The sequence below is a fragment of the Panthera leo genome, chromosome E2, assembly GCF_018350215.1.
Source record: "Panthera leo isolate Ple1 chromosome E2, P.leo_Ple1_pat1.1, whole genome shotgun sequence".
Taxonomy (NCBI): Eukaryota; Metazoa; Chordata; class Mammalia; order Carnivora; family Felidae; genus Panthera; species Panthera leo.
Window position 1 is genome coordinate 37,480,108 of NC_056693.1, and position 6,759 is coordinate 37,486,866.

Sequence of the window (6,759 nt, forward strand, 5' to 3'; positions counted from 1 at the left end):
TATTGTTTAATAAATCCCTTCGCCTAGTCAATCTTGCTATTTAAGAGTTCAAACAGCTTGACTTCAAAATAAGTTACAACTTTCATTTTCAGGATGTATCCCAAACTAGTTTAATTAACTTACTAGCTTCCAGAAATAATATTAATAGGATTTATATTTCTTAAGAAATCACTACTTGATTTATAATTTAATGGGCAATTTATAAGAAAATTCCTTGTTTCTTATGTAGATTTCTCAGTCAATTCAATTTCATATAAAAGCTCCAAATTTCAAATTTAATGGTTTTTAAAACTTTTTTAATGTGTGAATTGAAAAGTAGAAGTTAAAATTTAAGGTAGGGCCATAGGTTTTAATATTATGCCATATCAACAACAGCAAAACTGAATAATGTAAACATATGTTCACAAGCAGGGAGATAATATCATAATGTTGAAAGAGGATGAGTTTGATATTTCTGTGAGCCATTTAGAAATTCTCTCATTTACCTGAATTACTGTCTAAACCAACCAAGGTGTCCATAATTTACTTACAGTAACCTGTATGTCTAGGAGTTCTATAAGTTTCCCGTGTTGTGTCTTGGATGAGGTTCTTCATTTTTTTTTTATTAGATAAACCCTAAGGGAAGTAAAGCAGGGAATCAGATATTATGTGAATTTGACATGGTAGTAAGAAGAGACTTGCAAACCAAATTACCAATTTTAAGTGATGCCTCAAAATTGCATGTGTTACCAAGACTGCCGTTCATTGAACTCATTTTTGTTTCTTTCTTTCGGTATTTGTATGTATAGATGAAACAGGGCCAAAGGTTTTAAAATCATACTGCAATATTAATACAAGAGAGCCAAAAGTTAAATCATATCCTAATTTCTTGGTCATGTACTTCATTAATTGTATATATTTTCTAAAATAACATCAACATAGCTGTAACTAGTATAATGTCTGTGCAACACAGTTAATGTCTGTGCAAAAAATTTTCAGTGCTATCTTACCGGGTGGTATCTAAAACACACACTCACAAACATCACACACACACACATGCATGTACATAGTTTTATTTTTCATCATGATATTTAATTGAGCATGTTAACATATAACCTTCCTTGATTTATGACTATTTGATGCACCATTGGCCATAAAATAAGAAGGCCATTACAAATATGAAATAAGGCACAAACTGCGTTGTGTTTCCTAGTTTAAAAGAAGCAAGAGCTGTTCACTTAGCTTCTCTGAATGAACACAAAACAAACTACCATTATCACAGCATTCCTACTCTTTACTAAAAGTCTTATTTTCAGTTATAAGCTCTTTCCATGTGTGTCACAATATATTCCCTTCAAAGGGGTATCCCTTGTTACATGTTATTAATAAGGGAAGGAAGTGACTATAGAATCTATCAAAAATAAAATAAGCAGGGCACCTGGGTGGCTCAGTTGGTTGAGCGTCTGACTTTGGCTCAGGTCATGATCTCGTGATTTGTGAGTTTGAGCCCCACATCGGGCTCACTGCTGTCAGCCTGCCAGTGCAGAGCTTGCTTCAAATCCTCAGTCCCTCTCTCTTTGTCCCTGCTCTGCTTGCACTCTCCTAAAAAATAAATAAAAGTAAATAAATAAACAAGCAAAAAAAGAACAAAACAAAACTTTAACTTTTTCACAAGTTTTGTTCCAGAGAAACATTTTTTTCTTGTTTTTCTTAAGCCTCTGAAAATGGTATTTCAGCCATTCAATTCATTAAATGTCTGTATATGGAGTTGCAAGGATAGATGATTCAGGAGTATATACATTAGTCATAAATGGTGAAGAAGCATTTCCTTGTTCCCTTGTCTTTTTTCTACAGTGTAGTTATTGATTTGGGAAATAAACAAGCAATCAATTTTTTAGATCAATGTTTTTATAAGGGTATATTTATGAAGTTATGAGGCAGAAAAAAAACTTGTCAGTGTCGAACTTTACACAAGAATAACTATCTTCAGAAAAAAAGAAACCTGTTTTATTTAGCTCCAACGTGTTAAAGAATTCAGATGTCTTCACTTTCATTCTTTTAACAAGAAAATCTGGACAAACTGAAATCTAATGACTTATACTGGACCCATAAGACAATTGAAGCCACATTGGAGACCATTACTCTGAAATATGGAGGGATAGACTATCCAGAGAGGTACAGTAGCTGATATCTGCTTAACTGGAGTGGAAGTTGCTAGAGCCATCAAATTGATAGGATTATTTTTTTTCTTTTGTTTTGTTTTATTTTAAGTTTGTCTGTTTAGAGAAAGGGCAGGGCAGAGAGAGAGAGAGAGGGACAGAGGGAGAAAGAGAATCCCAAGCAACCTTCACACAATCAGTGCAGAGACCAATGCTGGGCTTAATCCCACAAATGGTGAGATCATGACCTGAGCTGAAACTGGGTTGGACACGCTTCCCCAACTGAGCTGCTCAAGTGCCCCAAAGTGGTAGGATCATTTACATGATAACATTGACCAGGGAACCTGGGTGGCTCCTTTCGTGAAGCCTCTGACTCCTGGCTTCAGCTCACATCATGATCTGGCAGTTTCCTGAGTTCCTGCCCCACAATGGGCTCTGTGCTGGTAGTACAGAGCATGCTTGGGATTCTCTCTCTCTCTCTCTCTCTCTCTCTCTCTCTCTCTCTCTCTCTCCCCCCCCCCCCCTTCTTGACTCACACTGTCTCTGTCTTTCTCAAAATAAACTTAGGAAGAAAAAAAAGTGGTAATGTTTACCAATTGCTGGGAATAAAATGTGGACTAGGGTGGTAGTGATAAACTCCTGGTGGGGGGGGTGCACACTTTTGGATGGAGTTCCACACTTTTGTGGATTTTATCTCCAGATTCCCATAGTGAAAAACCAAGAATGATTCCTTTCTGGGTCATGCACCATAGTGGGAAGTATAATCTTTATAAGATATATTTAACAAAGTCTTTCAGCTGAAAGACTTTGCTAGAACTGTAAATTGTTGGAGAGGGACTTCCTTCCATTCTAGCCCCCATGGCTTTTCTGTCTCATTCAACAGGGCATACTAGTCAACTAGTACCAGGGTTTCAATAAAATACGTTCAAAATACTGCAGCCAAGGAAAAGAGGAAGAAACGAGGGAAACAAAGAAAAACCTGTAACACCACAGAAACATTTGTGACGGTCATACCCCAAGACACAGACACATTAAAGAAGTGAGATTTAACTGAAGGATTGTAGAATCCACCCTTTACTACCACACCAACCTGGTCCCTGTGACAGGAGTTACAGCTGAGAGAGGGCAAAGCACATAATCTCTCTTAAGAAACTCCAAGGTCAAGAATAGGGACAAAAACAAGGAAATCAGAGGACTTTGAAGCATCTGTGACATATAGCTATGGCAGACTGCCCAATTTATAAAGTAGTAGCCAGATTAACATAAATCATAGAAATCCTCACATTAAAGGCCTATTTACTTGAGTTCCCATATCCAAATACAATACATCTGGTTTAAAAAAAAAAAAAAGCCAAAAGGCAAGACAAAAATAGTCTTATGAGTGTCTGCCACCTATAGCTACAGCAAGGAAGCCTCAGAGGCAGACTCTGATCTGACCATGTTGGAGTAATCAGCTCGGGGAATTAAAGTAGATATAAGTAATAAGATAAACGTTGTAACAACAGAAGTGTTCATGAATACTCAAGAATAGATGGGAAATATGAGGAGAGATATGAAAATGAAAGAATAAAAAAAGAAAAGGAAATCTAAAAATCAAAAGAACTGTAGCAGAAATGAAGAATGTTTTTTTTTTGTTTGTTTGTTTGTGTATTTATTTAAATCCAGGTTAGTTAACATGTGGTGTAATAATGGTTTCAAGAGTAGAATTTAGCGATTCATCATTTACATGTAAACACCCAATGCTCATTCCAATAAGTGCCTTCATTAATGCCCATCACCCATTTAGCCCATCTCCCCCACCCAACCCTCCAGCAACCCGCAGTTTGATCTCTATATTTAAGGGTTTGCCTCCCTTTCTGTTTTTATCTTATTTTTCCTTCCCTTCACCTATGTTCATCTGTTGAGTTTCTCAAATTGCACATATGAGTGAAATCATATGCTATTTGTCTTTCTCTGACTGACTTATTTCTTTTTTTTTAATATGAAATTTATTGTCACATTGGTTTCCTTACGACACCCAGTGCTCATCCCAAAAGGTGCCCTCCTCAATATCCATCACCCACCCTTCCTTCCCTGCCACCCCCCATCAACCCTCAGTTTATTCTCAGTTTTTAAGAGTCTCTTATGGTGTGGCTCCCTCCCTCTCTTTTTTTTTTTTTCCTTCCCCTTCCCCATGGTCTTCTGTTAAGTTTCTCAGGATCCACCTGAGTTGGGTGTTGAGTTTATATTTTCCTTATAGATTTTGGATACTAACCCTTTATCTGATATGTCATTTGCAAATAACTTCTCCTCTTCTGACAGTTGCCTTTTAGTTTTGATGATTGTTTCCTTCACTGTGCAGAAGATTTTTATCTTCATGAGGTCCCAATAGTTCATTTTTGCTTTTAATTCTCTTGCCACTGGAGACATGTCAAGCAAAAAGTTACTGCAGCCGAGGTAAAAGATGTTGTTGTCTGTTTTTTCTTCTAAGATTTTATGGTTTCGTATCTTACATTTAGGTCTTTCATCCATTTTGAGCTGATTTTTGTGTATGGTGTAAGAAAGTGCCCCAAGTTCAGAAGAATGCTTTCAATGTGTTTATCAGTAGACTCAGCATTACCAGGAAAGAATCAGTGAACTGGAAGTTAAGTCAATAAAAGCTTCCCAAACTCAAGTAGAAAAGAAAATAAAAGAAGGGGAGAGGAGAGGAGAGGAGAGGAGAGGAGAGGAGAGGAGAGGAGAGGAGAGAAGAGGAAAATCCATATATAGACATATCACATTCAAACTGCAGACAACCAGAGAAAATCTTTAGGGAACCAAGAGTGGGTGGGTGGATGGCTAAAACACCTTATTTAAAGTGGACCAAGGACATGGATTTTAGACATTATGCAACTAAAGTGAGGATAGAAAATGACATATTAAAGCTTGGAAAGAAGAAAACCAACAAAATAGAATTCTATATCCAGCAAAATTATCTTACAGAAGACACTCAGAGAAACAAACTGAGGGAATCATTGCCTGCAGAACTTACCTACAATAAATGTTAAAGGAAGTTCCTCAGGCAAAGGAAAATTACACAGGTTTGAAACTCAGAAATACATAAATGAAAGGAGAGTGTTGGATAAAGAATAAATGAAGGTAAAATAAAGTATTTTTTTCTATTCTCAATGGATCTAAAATATAATTGCTTAAAGGCATGAGACCAACAATGTTTTGGATAATTACTGTATAATGGATAAGTTAAATAAATGATAGCAAAGTCATGGTGGACTATCAGGAGAAATGAGAAAGCTTGGTTAGTGTGGTATTCTTTGAAGTTGGACTTAGATTAGTTAAAAATGTATATTGTAACTCCAATGAAAGCACTAAAATTTTGAAAAAAGAAGTATAATTGATATGCTAAGAAAGGAGATAAAATGGAGTCATATAAAATTCTCCATTTAAAGCATAAAAGAAAGAAAAAAGGAGAAAAAGAAGCAAAGAAGGAACACAATTAGTAAACACTAGTTACAAACATGATAGGTATTGATTCTGCTATCCTGACAATCACTTTAAATGTGAATGGTCCAAGTGTTTCAACTGAAAGTCAGAGATTGTCCAAATAGATATTTTTTAATGTCCCAAACATATGTGTCTATAAAACATGCACTTTGAATATGAAGGCTAAGATCTGTTAAAGTACAGAAATAGATTAGCATATACCACGCTAACATAACATGAAATTAATTTTTTAAGTCTTATTTTAATTCCAGTTAGTTAACACAGTGCTATTGAGTTAACATACAGTGCTATATTAGTACAATACAGTACTATATCTATATAGTATATATAGTAATTCAGCACTTCCACATAGAACTCTATGCATTAAAAAAGCTCAAGTAGCTGTATTAACTTCAGACAAAGCAACCTTCAGAACAAGAAAAGCTATTAGGGGTTATTTTAAAAAGGTATTACAATATTATAAAGGTGTCAGTTTTTAGTGCAGGGAAACTATTCTTTAATGATACTGTAATGGTGGACATAAGATGCTATGCATTTGTCAAAACTCATAGAAATTTACTACATAAAGATTAAACCTTAATGAAAGCAAATTTAAAAAAATCATATAGGATACAGGATGAAATGCAGGCTATTACAACTGATTCTAAATGTACTACCATGTATAAAACAATCTCACTGAAGCAGGTGTGAGAAAAGGTACTCAGCTAAATAACTGTGGAAATGAACAAAGTCTGTGAAACTCGTGGTTATAGGCACTCTACAGAAGCATTGTACTCTAGTTGATAAGCTTCCCCCCCCATGAGGGTACAATCAACAGCTCGGAAACTATTGCTCGCGGAGTGCCGTGGAAAGTTTAAGTAAATTAGGTATGACATGGTGCCAGCCAGATCTCACCATTGGAGTGGGAGGTAAACACTGTGGGCTCATTTTCAGCTTACTATACATATTAATTGTTCCATATAGAAATGTTTATGGATATGTGTAAATGCCCAGGTTAGTATGTGCATGTGCGTTTTCTTGCTATGTTTGCTGAAACTACAAAAAATCCCCCATGACTGAAGCATGGCCTTTCTACCAATATCCAGTGAATTATAAGGGTTTTTTTTTTGTTTTGTTTTTTTTTTTGTTTTTTTTTAGTTTG